The sequence below is a fragment of the Trichomycterus rosablanca genome, chromosome 2 (genome assembly GCF_030014385.1).
Source record: "Trichomycterus rosablanca isolate fTriRos1 chromosome 2, fTriRos1.hap1, whole genome shotgun sequence".
In the NCBI taxonomy this organism is placed as follows: domain Eukaryota; kingdom Metazoa; phylum Chordata; class Actinopteri; order Siluriformes; family Trichomycteridae; genus Trichomycterus; species Trichomycterus rosablanca.
This window is the reverse complement of record NC_085989.1, coordinates 57,591,869-57,611,855: the sequence shown is the minus strand read 5'-3', so window position 1 is coordinate 57,611,855 and position 19,987 is coordinate 57,591,869. Positions and strand designations below refer to the sequence as shown.

The window sequence follows — 19,987 nt, the reverse complement described above, 5'->3', positions numbered from 1 at the left end:
CTGACATTGAAAAGAAAGTGCTTTTTTAAATAACAATGATGTATACAGAGGGTTTATTTTACTATATAACACAATGACATCACCAGTGTATAACACAATGTAAGACTTCTCATTTGCCTAAACATTGCTGTACAACCTTATGACTGAAGGTGGCTATGTAGAAACAAAGTAAAAACAAAGTTCAACGTTTTCCTTGCTCCATATTCCAAACTCGGAATGTAATCGTATGTCTTTAGGAACACCGGGTCTCACCTATTGGCTCGTATGAAATTCTGCAAAACAGTTGCGATCCGTTTGCAGGCAGAGGAACACGTGACATGCCACGCACTGTACGCGAGACTTCCCGGAGCAACCTTTCAATCTGCACCGCATCGGATTTTTTAGGTTGACCATCTCTGGAAGATGCTTAGCGGAAATCGTGCGCACCGAGACGTGAGGCACTGGTGTGATCTGATGCTTTTTGCCTTGTTTAGGAAGGTGTGAGCTCTCCGTGTGTCCGTGTTCGAGATCAGTTTCACACTTGTTCAGGAAGGCCTGAGCCACGGTCAGGCGGAACTCGAGGAACTGCATTATGCTCTTCCTTGGCGCACCACGTTTAATGCCGTCTTGCCTGTACGACAGCCAACTGTTGGCTAAAGCGAGGTCAGTGAAGTGCATCAGCATCCGGATTGTCCACTTCTTGGTACGAACGCTCATTCTGTAGTAACTCATCATCCTGTCTAACAAATCGACCCCAGCCATCTTGGAGTTGTACTCATGAACGATACTAGGTCGTCTGACAGTCACGTATTGTTGGTTCATCTTGGACCATCGCTTGCAGGCGTCTTCTGGTTGTTCAGCATGAACAGCGGAGAGCATTAGAACCGGCTTGTCGTCGTACCACTTCACCAGACATGCTCTTCCATCTCCTCTGGTGACCGTTGCTGATGCGCCTCTTCCTTGCCGTTTCATGGTCTGGTCGCTTGGTAGCTTGTGCAGTGCCTTGACGACACGGCTCTTCGTCACAGTACCAGTCAGGTAAACATTCTTCTCGAGCATTTGATCCACAGCTTTCGTAGTTGTGAAGAACCGATCACAGTACACTTTCGTACCAGGATGCAGAGTTTTACTCAGACGTGCAAGAACTAACCCCCCCAAACCTAGTCCCTCAGGTTCCCGAACCTGCGATCTCAGCGCGTCTGCACCTTGATACACCTCAAAGTCCAACACGACGCCGTCCGCCGAGACCAGCACAAAGTTCTTCATGCCGAAGTTCTTCACGGGGTTTAGCGGCACATGCTGCCGAAACGGGCAGGCTCCTGTAAACGGGATCGTCTGTTCATGGATCGATACGCATTCTGGTCGAGCCTGAAGCGAGCAGCCTTCGAGGACGCGGTCCGTGAACGGCCTGATCTTCCAGAATCGGTCCGATTTCTTCACGTCTTCCGAAACCTCGGCGTCGACGACGACTTTTAAATGTTTCCTCAGCGTGAAAAATCGGTCACGCTTGATTTTGTCACCGATGGCGGGGATTCGTAAGGCGTTGGACCAGAACATTCTGATTTGCGGGTAAGGCACACAAGACATCAGAATCGACGCACCAAAAAAGATATAAATCTCGTCAACCGAAGCGTTAGCTAACGATGTCGCATTTGTGCAACAGGCGATGAGCTTCATCAACTCTGCGTCAATGTACCGCTCCACGTAGTCCAGCGGCTGCCAGTCTCGTCGCTCACGCTGACGTTCACCTTCAGCCTCGAACTGAACCAAGTCTGGAGTAAATGCAGTAGATAAATTCCAGCGCTCTCCACGGCTAGGTCCTGGCTGATCATCTCTCTTCATACGCTTGTGTTTGTGCGTCCGTCCTCTTGAACTCTGCGCCTGGTTACTGTAATCGTGTTCACGAGCTCCACTCTGATCACGCTGACGTTTGTGCACACATTCCCTGGATCCCTGCAGGTGGTGAATGTCAATATGAGCGTGCCGTGGCTCACTGTCACTATCGTAACTACTCTGCTGATCGGATTCTGAGTCGGGCGGGGCATAATCTCTATCGCTTAGCTGCTCCACACCGGGGTCGACAACATCGCAATCGGACAAATCTTCGACCTCGGAGTCGTCTCCTATTATTGCCGTCAGCAATTTTTCTGCTTTAGAGAGAGATGTACGTCCTGGAATTTTAACACATAAGAATAAAAAATGAAATAAATATATACAATTCATTATAATTTATAGTATTCATTAAATAATGGTTTAATGATGTTATGCACTGTAGAGGGAAAATATGCAAATCCCTTCCGATCTTTTTTTGGGGAACACACCAAAATTGATTCAGAATTTTTAGCACAAGTGTTTTTTCAGCACTATATTTACCATATAGAAGCACTTTGTAGTTCTACAATTACTGACTGTAGTCCATCTGTTTCTCTACATGCTTTGTTAGCCCCTTTCCTGCTGTTCTTCAATGGTCAGGACCCCCACAGGACCACCACAGAGCAGGTATTATTTAGGTGGTGGATCATTCTCAGCACTGCAGTGACACTGACATGGTGGTGGTGTGTTAGTGTATGTTGTGCTGGTATGAGTGGATCAGACACAGCAGTGCTGCTGGAGTTTTTAAACACCATGTCCACTCACTGTCCACTCTATTAGACACTCCTACCTAGTCGGTCCACCTTGTAGATGTGAAGTCAGAGACGATCGCTCATCTATTGCTGCTGTTTGAGTCGGTCATCTTCTAGACCTTCATCAGTGGTCACAGGACGCTGCCCACGGGGTGCTGTTGGCTGGATGTTTTTGGTTGGTGGACTATTCTCAGTCCAGCAGTGACAGTGAGGTGTTTAGATCCACTCATACCAGCACAATACACACTAACACAGCACCACCATGTCAGTGTCACTGCAGTGCTGAGAATGATCCACCACCTAAATAATACCTGCACTGTGGTGGTCCTGTGGGGGTCCTGACCATTGAAGAACAGGGTGAAAGGGGGGGGTAACAAAGCATGTAGAGAAACAGATGGACTACAGTCAGTAATTGTAGAACTACAGAGTGCTTCTATATGGTAAGTGGAGCTGATAACATGGACAGTGAGTGTAGTATTTAGCTGTCTAAATACTTTTGGTTATGTATAGTGTGACTGCTACTGTGCCAGCCAACTGAAGTGCAGTGATTTGAGGCCAAACTAAACATTAGAACTGCTGTGAGCACTAACACTGTTTCTCTCTGGTGTGAATGCGCTGGTGTTGTTCAAGACGACTACGTCTATTAAAACTCTTGTCACACTGTGAGCACTGATACGGTTTCACTCCGGTGTGAATGCGCTGGTGTATTTTGAGATTACTCTGCCGATTAAAACTCTTTCCACACTGTAAACATCGAAACGGTTTCTCTCCGGTGTGAATGCGCTGGTGAATTGTGAGATGACTCTGCTGAACAAAACTTTTCCCGCAGTCTGAGCACTGATACGGTTTCTCTCCCGTGTGAATGCGCTGGTGGATTTTGAAAGGACTCAAAAATTTAAAACACTTCCCACACTGTGAGCACTGATACGGCTTCTCTCCAGTGTGAATGCGCTGGTGTCTTTTGAGATGAATCTGTTTATTAAAACTCTTCACACACTGTGAGCACTGATACGATTTTTCTCCAGTGTGAATGCGCTGATGCACTTTAAAATGACTCTGTTTAGTAAAACATTTTCCACACCGCGAGCACTGGTATGGTTTTTCTCCTGTGTGAATGCGCTGGTGTTCTTTGAGGTGACTCTGTTTAGTAAAACTCTTTCCACACTGTGAGCAACAATGTGGTTTTTCTCCAGTGTGAATGCGCTGGTGGCTTTCGAGAGCACGTTTGTGATGAAAAATTTTCTCACACTGTGAGCACTGATATGGTTTCTCTCCAGTGTGAATGCGCTGGTGTCTTTTGAGATTACTGTGTATATTAAAACTTTTCCCACACTGTGAGCAGCCATACGGTTTCTCTCCTGTGTGAATGAACTGGTGCATTTTAAGATGACTATGTGCATTAAAACTCTTCCCACATTGTGCACACTGATGAGGTTTCTCGCCAGTGTGAATGCGCTGGTGTACTTTGAGATGACTGTGTGCATTAAAACTCTTCCCACACTGCGAGCACTGAAACGGTTTCTCTCCAGCGTGAATGACCTGGTGTACATTCAAAGCGCTCTGCGTAGTAAAGCTCTTCCCACACTGTGAGCACTGATAGGTTTTTTCTCTAGTGTGAATGCGCTGGTGCCTTTTGAGAACACTCTGATAATAAAAGCTCTTCCCACACAGTGAACAGTGATACGGTTTCACCCCGGTGTGAATGCGCTGGTGCCTTTTGAGATCTCGCTCTTGATTGAAACTCTTCGCACACTGCGAGCACTGATACGGCTTCTCTCCATTGTGAATGCGCTGGTGTACTCTGAGATTGCTCTGTTCGTTAAAACTCCTCCCACACTGCGAGCACTGATAGGGTTTCTCTCCGCTGTGAATGCGCTGGTGTATTTTGAGATGACTGTGCCGATTAAAACTCTTCCCGCACTGTGAGCACCGGTGCGGTTTCTCTCCGGTGTGAATGCGCTGGTGGGTTTTGAAGTTACTCTGTTTATTGAAACTCTTCCCACACTGCGAGCACTGATACGGTTTCTCTCCGGTGTGAATGCGCTGGTGACTTTTGAGATGACTAGGTGTGTTAAAACGCTTTCCACACTGTGAGCACTGGTACGGTTTCTCTCCGGTGTGAATGCGCTGGTGCACTTTGAGATTGCTCTGGGAACTAAAGCTCTTCCCACAATATGAGCAGAGTTGTTTTCCTTTCTGTTTACGCTTGGGAGACGTGTTAATGCTGACAGTACCGGAGGACGTTTGCTGATCACTGGAGCTTCTGGTGGGCGTCAGATCCTCACGTTCAGGCTCTGTGAAGTCCACCAGGGTCTCATATACGTCATCGTGACTCGTCTCGATGTGGTTGTGGAGGTGATTTTGGGTTGTAGAGGAACGTGGACATGAGGAATCGTCGTTCGTTTCTGAAGAAGAAAACATAAACACACATCTGTAACACTACTAATAAAAAAAAAAAAAAATCACAGTTACAGTCGGGCAATTGGACGCGCTAAAGTCGGGAGAAAAAAATGCATAAACAAAATATATATAAATATAAATATAAAAAACCAAGCAATTGAGAGTTGAGGGTCTCAAGTCTTGAAGTGCTAAACTATCGCTGACTGGAACTAACATTTTTGGTCAAGGAACAGTTTTTTACATCCGTTCTAACTGGGGATGTAACGACGCACCACAAGACGGTCGATAATCGATGCAAATATGCCACGACTCAAATCGATCGAGATGTAAAATGAATCGATAGGAGCGCACCGGCTCTATCCACCTCGCCTGGTTGACGTCACTACACCGAGTTGCCAGATTCGGGGTTTTCCAGCCAAATTGGGCCTAATTCAAAACGGGTGAAAACTTAAAGGTTGCGGGGATGGTGATTTCTGCTTGCCCAGGCAACCCCGTCACTGCACTGTTTTGGTAAAACGGCGACGGCAGGTGAAGGCGTGGAACTTGAGGACGCCCCCTCCTCTTTCAAATCAGAAGTGTGGCAGCATTTTGGCTTCCTCAAGACGGAAAATGAAAAAGGTGAGAAGATAATGGACAAAACAAAACAAGTGTGCAGATGTTGTAAGAGGATACTGAGTAGGGGTGGGTTTATAAAATTGATTTTTCGATCCGAATCGATCTTTATGTGAACGATCCGATATCGATTCATTTAAACGCCAGATCGATCTTGATCATGAACCCCTTTTCACGGTGCACACGGAAATCTGTTACCCCCTTTAATCTCGCGTGACCAGCCGCTGTTTTTTTGCACAACGAGATCTGACCTGCACATCAGTTCAGCATGGCAGAAGGTTCACACTACACAATTTCTGCACTGATTTTCGCTCGGCGACGGGTCGGCGCTAGAGTAGATTTACGGTTCGGGAGGAACTCGGTGTTCGCTCTGCGATCAAAACTCGGCTCTCAATCAGTGTGAGAAACAGCGAGGGGAAACACAGGGGAGAAGTTGTAAACAGGTGGTTCAGGGGTGTAATATAGTTTCTATCAGAATACATCAGCACACGCGAGAGTTTTACAGTATTTCTGACCTGATCATTCTCTACAAAACAAAATATTTATTAACCTCCAACTCACTATAGAACAAGTCATGCTGCTCGTGTTGCCAAATCCACTCAGATTCATTTATTTCATCAGCGCACAAACTTTGATCTCTCGCTACTTGTTGATGTGCATGTTTGGACGTGGTATCATTAAACCTTTCATCACTTCTCACGTGTGTTTTCGTGACTAAACGTAGTTTTGGAGAGCAGAGAAGCTCGCCTGTGATTCCCCCTGGTGATGGATGGTGTAGTGTAAAACCCCCCATCGCCGATCAGTCGTGTAGTGTGAACATTACAGCGACCAGGTGTTAATCAGAGTGTCGTGTAGTGTAAACTTGGCATAAGCTGTTCAACAGCCAGGTGTATGTTTACATTACATTTACAATGTTGTAGCGTGTCAGACATATAAAATAATAATAAAAAATGAATGTTACTGTTTTCTGTTTTGGATTAATTATTTATGTAAACAAAATACACAAATATTTTTAATAATGAGTGTTCTTTGTACAGTTATCACATTCGTTCTCTGAATATCTTTACATATTTAAACAAAACCTGTTAATGTAACTCAAATATGCCTAAATGTGCTGAATCAAAATCGAATCGAATCAAATCGGAAATCGAATCGATCCAGGAAATTAGTAAATTTAAAAAAAAAAAAAAAAAAAAAAAAAAAAAAAAAAAAAAAAAAAAAAACAACAACATGTACATTCCAAGCTTTAGTTTATTTATGTGAGGACACTTTCTTTATTGGTATTATTCATTTATTCATTTATATAATGTGGAAAATGTTCATTTCAGTTTTACATAATAAGGGAAATGCGCAGCATTGTTTTGCATAGTTTGTAGCTACCTCAGAAATAAAAGGATATTCATTATTTAGATGAATAAAAGATAAGCACAAATACAGGATTTATTAAAGAGAAATAATAAAAGGAAACTTCATAATGTCTTATCAAAATCGGGAAAAAATCGTATCGTGAATCGTATCACTGGTAGAGTGTAGCCTAGTGGTTAAGGTGCTGGACTAGTAATGAAAAGGTCACTGTTTGCAAGCCTCACCACTGCCAGGTTACTGCTGTTTGGCCCTTGAGCAAGGCCCTTAACCCTCAATTGCTCAGACTGTATACTGTATTTATTTATTTTTTTTAATGCATTTTCCTCCTGATTTAGCGACTCAATTTTGTCTTCCGCTGCTGAGAGATACCAGATTGCATCCGAGGAGAGCACGCCGCTGTACTCGCCTCTTCCGACACGTGTACAGCCGCCTCTTCTCGCGCCTGCATTCTGCACAGGCGTCTCTTCCACCAATCAGGGTCCTTACACAGCGTATGAAGACCCACCCACCCACACATAGTCCGGCCCCCACCCTGCAGATACGGTGGCAAATTAGTATCTGCTGCAGGCACTTCCAATTACGCCAGCAAGACGGCGCCCAGCCGGCCGGTGGCAAAACCGAGGAGTTCAGAAACTCTGTGCTGGTGTGCTAGTGGAATATCCCGCTGCGCCACCTGGCCACCCCCAGACTGTATACTGTAAGTCGCTTTGGATAAAGGCCTCTATTAAGTGCCGAAAATGCAAATGTAGAGTGTACCGTTACATCCCTTGTTCTAACTGATCTGGTAGTTAACATTTACATTTCATGATTGACCGTAAAAGAAAACTGAGAGGGAAAACTGACCAAGCCAAACCTGTATGGAGTGAATTTGATGGTTATTTTACACATGGTTGATGTTTCACTGCACTGAAGCGCTGAGCAAAGCAGGAATTTGTGCCCAGCCTCATGGTAGGCAAAGCAGAAAACAATTCTCATCTGAACGCAGCCTGAAGACGATATGAGCATCGGCAGCTACAAAGTGAAGGTGAATGGTCCATCTAAACTGATTCATGCTAACTTGCAGATTTTCAAGGGCAATTCTGCAGACACACCAGTGCTTAAATCATACTGACAATGGGCAATAACATCTGAACAGTCATGACGATTATTATTATTAGTGGTAGCAGTGATACAGTTAATATTACTGAACCTAAATTGAAATCCTTATTAAATAATAGATGTTATTTTATTCACAATATAGAAACGTCTTACTGAGTTCATCTTCATCTTCCTCCTTTTTTACAGTCTTCACCTGGAAACCTTCATTCTGTTGGTCCTCTGGGGTGAGATGTTCCTCAGAGGTGACGTGTTCCACAGTGACTGAGGTTCCTTCGACTGAAATTACATCAATATTATTTCTACTGATTTATGATCCAGTACTACCCACACTGTACTGTACCATACTGTACTGCACCATACTGTACTGTACCATACTGTACCTCACTGTACTGTACCACACTGTACTGTACCACACTATACTGTACCATACTGTACTGTACCACACTGTACCTCACTGTACTGTACCATACTGTACTGTACCACACTGTACTGTACCTCACTGTACCTCACTGTACTGTACCACACTGTATTGTACCATACTGTACCTCACTGTACTGTACCACACTGTACTGTACCACACTGTACCTCACTGTACTGTACCACACTGTACTGTACCTCACTGTACCACACTGTACTGTACCATACTGTACTGCACCATACTGTACCATACTGTACTGTACCATACTGTACTGTACCATACTGTACTGTACCATACTGTACTGTACCACACTGTACCTCACTGTACTGTACCACACTGTACTGTACCTCACTGTACCTCACTGTACTGTACCACACTGTATTGTACCATACTGTACCTCACTGTACTGTACCACACTGTATTGTACCACACTGTACCTCACTGTACTGTACCACACTGTACTGTACCTCACTGTACCACACTGTACTGTACCATACTGTACTGTACCTCACTGTACTGTACCTCACTGTACTGTACCATACTGTACCTCACTGTACTGCACCATACTGTACTGTACCACACTGTACCTCACTGTACTGTACCTCACTGTACCACACTGTACTGTACCTCACTGTACTGCACCATACTGTACTGTACCATACTGTACTGTACCACACTGTACTGTACCACACTGTACCTCACTGTACTGTACCTCACTGTACCACACTGTACTGTACCTCACTGTACTGCACCATACTGTACTGTACCTCACTGTACTGCACCATACTGTACTGTACCTCACTGTACTGTACCATACTGTACCTCACTGTACTGCACCATACTGTACTGTACCACACTGTACTGTACCTCACTGTACTGTACCTCACTGCACCACACTGTACTGTACCTCACTGTACTGTACCATACTGTACCTCACTGTACTGTACCATACTGTACTGTACCACACTGTACTGTACCACACTGTACCTCACTGTACTGTACCTCACTGCACCACACTGTACTGTACCTCACTGTACTGTACCTCACTGTACTGCACCATACTGTACTGTACCTCACTGTACTGTACCTCACTGTACCTCACTGTAATGCACCATACTGTACTGTACCTCACTGTACTGTACCACACTGTACTGTACCACACTGTACTGTACCATACTGTACTCTACCACACTGTACTCTACCACACTATATTGTACCACACTGTACTGTACCTCACTGTACTGTACCATACTGTACTGTACCTCACTGTACTCTACCACACTATATTGTACCACACTGTACTGTACCATACTGTACTGTACCATACTGTACTGTACCTCACTGTACTGTACCATACTGTACTGTACCTCACTGTACTGTACCACACTGTACTGTACCATACTGTACTGTACCATAATGTACTCTACCACACTGTACTATACCTCACTGTACTGTACCATACTGTACTGTACCTCACTGTACTGTACCACACTGTACTGTACCACACTGTACTGTACCATACTGTACCTCACTGTACTGTACCACACTGTACTGTACCATACTGTACCTCACTGTACTGTACCACACTGTACTGTACCATACTGTACTGTACCTCACTGTACTGTACCATACTGTACTGTACCTCACTGTACTGTACCATACTGTACTGTACCATACTGTACTGTACCTCACTGTACTGTACCATACTGTACAGTACCATACTGTACTGTACCTCACTGTAATAATAATAATAATAATAATACTTTCAATTTATATAGCGCCTTTCAAGATACCCAAGGTCGCTTTACATCAAACAATAAACAGTTCAGTGAGGTACAAAAAGAGAGCATAGTTAATTGAAGAGATGGGTTTTTAACAGAGATTTAAATTGTGGAAGTGAAGAGACAGAGCGAAGAGAAGAAGGGAGAGCGTTCCACAGAGTGGGGGCAGCCACACTAAATGATCTGCCACCCAAGGTTGACAGCCTAAATCTAGGTGTGGCCAGCAGGCCAGCATCGGAGGACCTGAGTGAGCGACTGGGTATATAAGGTGTCAGCAGATGGGAGAGGTAGACCGGGGCAAGTCCATGAAGGGCTTTAAAAGTAAGGAGTAGTATTTTAAATTGGAGGCGTTTATGCACAGGGAGCCAATGCAATTGCTCCAAAACCGGGGTGATATGGTCGTGTTTTCGAGTGGATGTGAGGATCCTGGCCGCAGCATTTTGAATAAGCTGTAGAGGGCGTATCGACTTGTTAGGAAGACCATAGAGCAGTGAGTTGCAATAGTCCAGCCGAGAAGTAACAAAAGCATGGACCAAAAGCTCAGCTGTCTGAGGTGAAATCATGGGGCGAAGACGAGAAATGTTACGTAGATGGAAGTAAGCAGACTTTGTGATGGAGCGGATGTAGGGCTGAAAAGTTAGGAGAGGGTCGACTGTCACACCAAGGTTCCGTGCAGTAGCAGCAGGAAAAACAGAGGTGTTCCCAATGAGAAGAACAGGGCAAGAGAAAGAGGAAAGTGCAGCTTTCGAGCCAATATACAGAAGCTCAGTTTTATCGGTATTTAATTGAAGATAATTCCATACTGTACTGTACCTCACTGTACTGTACCACACTGTACCTCACTGTACTGTACCATACTGTACTGTACCACACTGTACTGTACCACACTGTACCATACTGTACTGTACCATACTGTACTGTACCTCACTGTACTGTACCACACTGTACTGTACCATACTGTGCTGTACCACACTGTACTGTACCATACTGTACTGTACCATACTGTACTGTACCATACTGTACTGTACCTCACTGTACTGTACCACACTGTACTGTACCACACTGTACCACACTGTACTGTACCACACTGTACTGTACCACACTGTACTGTACCACACTGTACTGTACCACACTGTCAGATGGAAAAGTGGCGTATTGCTCCATGTTTACTTACAGTAGTAACGTCCATCTTCATCCTCTTCCTTTTTTATTTTGTTCTCCAATCCTTCAACTTCTAGATCCACAGGGGCGAGGTCTCCCTCTTCTGCTGACTGCATCGTTAAATATCTAATAGATAAATAGATATACGTTATTTCTCCTTAGGAGGAAATTTAAGTGATACAGAAACAACATAATAAATCCACTCTACATATTTACACATTTACACACAGTGCAACAGCACAAAGTGCAGATGAAGGCCACTGATGAAGGTCTAGAAGATGAGCGACTCAAACAGCAGCAATAGATGAGCGATCATCTCTGACTTTACATCTACAAGGTGGACCGACTAGGTAGGAGTGTCTAATAGAGTGGACAGTGAGTGGACACTGTATTTAAAAACTCCAGCACAACACACACTAACACACCACCACCATGTCAGTGTCACTGCAGTGCTGAGAATGATCCACCACCTAAATAATACCTGCTCTGTGGTGGTCCTGACCATTGAGGAACAGGGTGAAAGGGGGTAACAAAGCATGTAGAGAAACAGATGGACTACAGTCAGTAATTGTAGAACTACAAAGTGCTTCTATGTGGTAAGTGGAGCTGATAACATGGACAGTGAGTGTAAAAACAAGGAGGTGGTTTTAATGTTATGCCTAATCAGTGTATACTGGTCTTAGAAACACATTCACACCTTATTTCTTACTAAACAAGCTGTTAATAAAACTAAAATAACGTGTTCTGTTTCTATAAAACCGTACAATTAATAATGAAGGAATTCTGAATAAGTTCCGAGCAACTGATTCATTTCGCTGAATCGATTCAAATGAATCGGTTCATCAGTACTGAATCATGTGTGATGCTAACAGCGGAGCAGCTAACAGTTCTGTGTGTCTAAATAAGAACAGAGTTATAGCACCTGTAGATAATGTATTATGAACTAACAAAATGTAGTTAAACATTAAAGTGTAATAAATGAATCACTCGATGTTGTACTCACAGATGATTCACTTCAGCACAAACACATCAGCTGCAGCTTCGTCGTCGTTGTCTTCTTGTTTGAACTGATTTGGTTGATCTACAACGTTAAGATGTTTTCTCGCCACCTGCTGGACTAGTCGGTGCAATTTTTACAGTTTAGATTAATATTTAGGGTTGAGAGTGAAATGCAATTCATTAAATTAAAGTAATAATACACAATATGATACCATGTACACTATATTGCCAAAAGTATTCACTCACCCATCCAGATCAGTGAATTCAGGTGTTCCAATCACTTCCATGGCCACAGGTGTATAAAGCCGAGCACCTCGGCATGCAGACTGCTTCTACACACATTAGTGAAAGAACGGGTCGCTCTCAGGAGCTCGGTGAATTCCAGCATGGTACCGTGATGCCACCTGTACAACAAGTCCAGTGGTGAAATTTCCTCACTACTAAATATTCCACAGTCGACTGTCAGTGCTGTTATAACAAAGTGGAAGCGATTGGGAACGACAGCGACTCAGCCACCAAGTGTTACCACGTAAAATGACAGGGCGGGGCAGCGGATACTGAGGAACATAGTGCGCAGAGGTCACCAACTTTCTGCAGAGTCCATCACTACAGACCTCCAAACTTCATGTGGCCTTCAGATCAGCTCAGGAACAGAGTGTAGAGCTTCATGGAATGGGTTTCCATGGTCGAGCAGCTGCATCCAAGCCTTACATCACCAAGCGCAATGCAAAGTGGTGTAAAGCACGCCGCCACTGGACTCTAGAGCAGTGGAGACGTGTTCTCTGGAGATCTGATGGACGAGTCTGGGTTTGGTGGTTACCAGGAGAACGGTACTTGTCTGACCGCATTGTGCCGAGTGTAAAGTGTGGTGGAGGGGGATTATGGTGTGGGGGTGTTTTTCAGGAGTCGGGCTCGGCCCCTCAGTTCCAGTGAAAGGAACTCTTAATGCTTCAGCACACCAAGAGATTCTGGACAATTTCATGCTCCCGACTTTGTGGGAACAGTTTGGGGATGGCCCCTTCCTGTTCCAACACGACTGCGCACCAGTGCACAAAGCACAAGCTCCATAAAGACGTGGATGAGCCAGTTTGGTGTGGAAGAACTTGACTAGAACTTGACTGATAGAACACCTTTGGGATGAATTAGAGCGGAGACTGAGGAGTGTCTATCTATCTATCTATCTATCTATCTATCTATCTATCTATCTATCTATCTATCTAATCTATCTAATCTATCTATCTATCTATCCATCCATCCATCCATCCATCCATCCATCCATCCATCTATCTATCTATCTATCTATCTATCTATCTATCCATCTATCTATCTATCTATCTATCTATCTATCTATCTATCTATCTATCTATCTATCTATCTATCTATCATCTATCTATCAATCTATCTATCTATCAATCTATCAATCTATCTATCAATCTATCTATCTATCAATCTATCAATCTATCTATCAATCTATCTATCTATCAATCTATCATCTATCTATCAATCTATCTATCTATCAATCTATCAATCTATCTATCAATCTATCTATCAATCTATCTATCTATCAATCTATCTATCTATCTATCTATCTATCTATCTATCTATCTATCTATCTATCAATCTATCAATCTATCTATCAATCTATCTATCTATCAATCTATCATCTATCTATCAATCTATCTATCTATCAATCTATCTATCTATCTATCTATCTATCTATCTATCTATCTATCTATCTATCTATCTATCTATCTATCTATCTATCCATCCATCCATCCATCCATCCATCCATCCATCCATCCATCTATCTATCTATCTATCTATCTATCTATCTATCTATCTATCTATCATCTATCTATCAATCTATCTATCTATCAATCTATCAATCTATCTATCAATCTATCTATCTATCAATCTATCAATCTATCTATCAATCTATCTATCTATCAATCTATCATCTATCTATCAATCTATCTATCTATCAATCTATCAATCTATCTATCAATCTATCTATCTATCAATCTATCTATCTATCTATCTATCTATCAATCTATCTATCTATCTATCTATCTATCTATCTATCTATCTATCTATCTATCTATCAATCTATCAATCTATCAATCTATCATCTATCTATCAATCTATCTATCTATCAATCTATCTATCTATCAATCTATCTATCTATCTATCTATCTATCTATCTATCTATCTATCTATCTATCTATCTATCAATCTATCAATCTATCTATCAATCTATCTATCTATCAATCTATCATCTATCTATCAATCTATCAATCTATCAATCTATCTATCAATCTATCTATCTATCAATCTATCATCTATCTATCAATCTATCTATCTATCAATCTATCTATCAATCTATCTATCTATCTATCTATCTATCTATCTATCTATCAATCTATCTATCAATCTATCTATCTATCAATCTATCATCTATCTATCAATCTATCTATCTATCAATCTATCAATCTATCTATCAATCTATCTATCTATCAATCTATCTATCTATCTATCTATCTATCTATCTATCTATCTATCTATCTATCTATCTATCTATCTATCAATCTATCAATCTATCTATCAATCTATCTATCTATCTATCTATCAATCTATCATCTATCTATCAATCTATCTATCTATCTATCTATCTATCTATCTATCTATCTATCTATCTATCTATCTATCCATCCATCCATCCATCCATCCATCCATCCATCCATCCATCCATCCATCCATCCATCCATCTATCTATCTATCTACCTCAGAAGGATCTATCCAATGAGACAGAGTTTGAAACGCCATTATTTTTTCAGTCTCACCAATCAGCATGCGTCATAGGTTGTCAACCCCCAAGGTAAATGGTTAAACTGAGAAGCGATGGTATTTGTTTTTACGAACCAGTAAAAGGCTCCAGAGAAAAGCTTTTATTGTGAGTAAGCCAGTAGAAAAACAACAGGTAGAAACTGGTACGTGCACAAATAATTAACAGCTGTCATTAGTTCTGGCAAGTTGATAAAAGAAACAACCCAAAATATGGTAAGTCAATTGTTTTTAGTTGATATCATGGATATCACATATGGTGATGAACAAACTGGTATGTTTTTAATGAGCAGTGGAAAATAACTCGGCTCTCTTGTACAAGCACGAATCAGAAAAAGTTGGGAAGGTAGAAAAAACACAGTACTTCTAACATTGACTTTAATTTCATTGCAGACAATATGAACCCAAGATACAATATTTCATACTTTGCCGGGTCAACTTCATTTGTTACTATACATCCATTTCTGCATCTCAGGTCTGCAAGACATTCCAAAAAAAAAATGGGACGCTAATGCATTTACCACTTCGTAACATTGAGATCCCTTCTCACAACACGTAAAAGATTTTTCCCATGAAAGACCACAAGCGCTGAGGTGTTCCAGGTGTTATTTTATCTCATTCTTTCTGCAAACACGTCTTGTGACATCCAACATTCAACAGTACAGATTTGTCATCGCCTGGCCCTGGCTTTTGGACTTCTTGCTGATAACAGTTAGGAGGGTCCTTTTCATCAATGGCCAGAGACTACATGAAGGTCTCTGACCGTAAAGCCCTACAGAGCATAATGAAGAAAGCTGGAAAGTCGTGGACATCTCTGTGTCAAACAAGGAGGACATCTGTAGGAGCAGCTGCATCTGCAAAGTCACCGTCATCATAGACGACCGCACTCATGGACTCTTCACCCTGCACTGCCAGACTGTCTAATACTTATTTTCCCAGGATCTCTTCATGCATGCTCAATAATCCAGGTACACAAATCCACAAAGTTGAATCAGTTCATCTGGACACAAGTTTGTTGTAGAGAAACGTTTCGCCACTCAATCCGAGTCACTCCTTCAGTCTGAGCTGGTGGTGGATACCCCGACCTTATATGCAGCCGTTTGCATAACGACCGATCACCACCCATTACATAACGATGGAACCGGTGATCAGATCAGTTGAGACGGATATTCTCCGAACACTGCGTTTCAGTTGCTATTAAACCCCAGAACACGCTACGCCAGAAATTAGTTCACCCTAAGGACCGGGTTCCTCGACACAAACAGAGTAACGTAGTGTATGCTGTTAGGTGCCGAGAGGATTGCCGCTGGCTAAACGGATGGCCCAGCATAGAAGATTGACCTCTTCTGGCCAGGACTTGGGGGTTTACACTCACCTGCAAGCCAGCGGCCACTCGTTTAATGATGATGATGTGCAGATCCTTGACAAGGAGGAACGCTGGTTTGAGCGAGGAGTCAAAGAGGCCATCTATGTGAAGAGGGAACGACCATCTCTGAACCGGGGAGGGGGCCTGAGAGTACATCTCTCACCATCTTACAACGCCGTAACAGGAGCTATACCCCAATCATATGTGAAAGGCACACATGGTTATTGTAATTAATGATCATTGTGAATTTCATATGGACCTGATCTCCGGTTTCATTGTTATGCAGTGGGTGGTGATCGGTCGTTATGCAAATCGGCTGCATATAAGGTCGGGGTATCCACCACCAGCTCAGACTGAAGAAGTCACTTGGATCGAGTAGCGAAACGTTTCTCTACATTTACATTTTCAGCATTTAGCAGACGCTTTTATCCAAAGCGACTTACACAGTGAGTGGAACACGATGAGCAATTGAGGGTTAAGGGCCTTGCTCAGGGACCCAACAGTGGCAACTTGGTGGTGGCGGGGCTTGAACCGGCAACCTTCTGTTAACTAGTCCAGTACCTTAACCACTGAGCTATCACTGGCCCTCTCTACAACAAACTTGTGTCCAGATGAACTGATTCAACTTTGTGGATTAATTTCTCCAGGGTTTTAGACTACTCAATGCCCATCTGACCTGAAACTTTCCTCCCACATAAGCTGTGTCTGCACAGTTGTACTGTTTCTTCCTGCTGATGTACCTGTTCTTTACTGCAAAACACACGTTGGGCTCAGCTGTGTTCTGTCTACTGTGTTAACTCTCTCTGTTCTTCTGTGTACTGTACATCGTTATATGTTGCACCACGCTCCCGGAGGAACAGCATTTTGTCTCACTGTACTTGTATATGGATGTTATGACAATAAATCTACTTGACTAAAACCATTGGTTTATTTGGGACCATTTTATAATTATGTGTCACACTTGTGTCTCCTAAGTGTTGATAAATAAGCAAAGCAGTGTCCACACTCTGAGCACTGATACGGTTTCTCTCCGGTGTGAATGACCTGGTGTCTTTTGAGACCACCTGGTTGATTAAAACTCTTCTCACACTGCGAGCACTGATACGGTTTCTCTCCGGTGTGAATGCGCTGGTGCCTTTTAAAATCACTCTGTTGATTGAAACTTTTGCCACACTGTGAGCACTGATACGGTTTCTCTCCAGTGTGAATGTGCTGGTGCCTTTTGAGATGACCTTGATTATTAAAACTCTTCCCACACTGTGAGCACTGATACGGTTTCTCTCCGGTGTGAATGAGCTGGTGTTTTTTGAGATGACTCTGTTGATGAAAACTCTTCCTACACTCTGAGCACCGATACGGTTTCTCCCCAGTGTGAATGCGCTGGTGTTTTTTGAAACCACTCTGGTAGGTAAAACTCTTCCCACACTGTAAGCAATGATAGGGTTTCTCTCCAGTGTGAATGCGTTGGTGTTTTTTAAAATCGCTCTGTTGAATAAAACTCTTCCCACACTGTGAGCACTGATACGGTTTCTCTCCAGTGTGAACATGTTGATGTAGTTTGAGACCGCTGTGTGTATTAAAAGTCTTCTCACACTTTGAGCACTGATAAGATTTTTCCCCGGTGTGAATGCGCTGGTGTATTCGAAGATTACCCTTTTGATTAAAACTCTTCCCACACTGTGAGCACTGATACGGTTTCTCTCCCGTGTGAACACGCTGGTGTTTTTTAAAATTGCCAAGTGAGTTAAACCTCTTTCCACACTGTGAACAGAAATAGGGTTTCTCTCTAGTGTGAATGCGCTGGTGGATTTTAAGATGACATTGTCGATTAAAACATTTCCCACACTGTAAGCACTGATATGGTTTCTCTCCTGTGTGAATGCGCTGGTGGATTTTGAGACTACTCTGGGAAATAAAGCTCTTCCCACACTGTGAGCACTGATACGGTTTCTCTCCAGTGTGAATGCGCTGGTGGGTTTTGAGATGGCTCTGGGAAATAAAGCTATTCCCACACTGTGAGCACTGGTGAGGTTTCTCTCCAGTGTGAATGCGCTGGTGGATTTTAAGATGACTGTGTCGATAAAATCTTTTCCCACACTGTGAGCACTGATACGTTTTCTCTCCAGTGTGAATGCGCTGGTGTCTTTTGAGATCACTCTGTTGATAAAAACTCCTCCCGCACTGTGAGCACGAATACAGTTTCTCTCCAGTGTGAATGCGCTGGTGTCTTTTGAGATCACTCCGGGTACTGAAGGTCCTCCCACACTGTGAGCACTGATATGGTTTTTCTCCAGTGTGAACGCGCTGGTGTCTTTTAAGTTTAGTCTGTGTTGTAAAGCTCTTCCCACACTGTGAGCACTGATACGGTTTTTCTCCAGTGTGAATGCGCTGGTGTATTTTGAGTTCACTCTGGAACCTGAAGCTCTTCCCACACTGTGAGCAGACGTTTCCTTCTTCCTGTGTGGGACTGAGAGAGGTGTTAATGCTGACAGTACCAGAGGACGTTTGCTGATTACTGGAGCTTCTGGTGGGCGTCAGATCCTCATGTTCAGTCTTAATCTTCACCAGCGCATCATCATATTTATCATGGTTGCAGCTCTTGATGTGATTGTGGAGGTGATTTTGGGTTGTAGAGGAACGTGGACACGAGGAGCAGGAGAAATCCTTGTTCAGTTCTGAAGCAGAAAAGAATAAAATACATTTATAACATTATAAATAATAAACAGTTAGTAATTGTTAGTCATTCATCACATCACTTGTAGTCGCTGTTCAAGATAAATAAATGAGTTTACCGAGTTCATCTTCATCTTCAGGTTCTTCCTTCTTCACAGGCTTCATCTGGAAACCTTCAAGCTGTCGGTCCACTGGAGATCCGTCACCTGAAATTACATCAATATGTGAAGAAGAAACTCAACAGTTAGACTGAAAGCTTAAATCCAGACTGGAGTGTATCAGCACAGGACAGTACGGTACAGTACAGGTTCTAATCCCACTATCCACATTCTCTTATTATTTCTACTGATTAATGACCCCAGTACTAACCAGGGTTATTATCGTTAACGAAAACGAACGAAATAACGAAAACTGAAATTGAAAAAACATTTTCGTTAACTGAAATAAATAAAAACGGTAATTAAAAGAAAAAACGATAACTAACTGGAACTGTATTAGGCGTTTACAAAACTAACTAAAACGTACTAAAATTATAGAGAGAATAGCCTTCGTTTTCGTGTTTCTCAATTTATTTATGAGCCTTGTGAACTGATATGAAATCGATGTTTTCCACTCGAGCAGTTTTACGTTAGCTGCCGGCACCGTACGGTACCTCATGCTCCCTGACGCC

General features: G+C 42.8%; 1 long non-coding RNA gene and 1 pseudogene across 1 annotated transcript; both read right to left on the bottom strand.

Moving 5' to 3' along the window:
• Positions 1 to 19,987, bottom strand: part of LOC134336162 (uncharacterized) — a 79,612-nt pseudogene that overhangs the window by 24,293 nt on the left and 35,332 nt on the right.
• On the bottom strand, positions 4,936 to 11,528 carry LOC134336277 (uncharacterized). The gene is made up of 3 exons (XR_010015708.1): positions 11,452 to 11,528; positions 8,232 to 8,354; positions 4,936 to 5,008 (listed from the first exon to the last, which is right to left on the bottom strand). It is a non-coding gene; the product is annotated as an uncharacterized LOC134336277 (long non-coding RNA).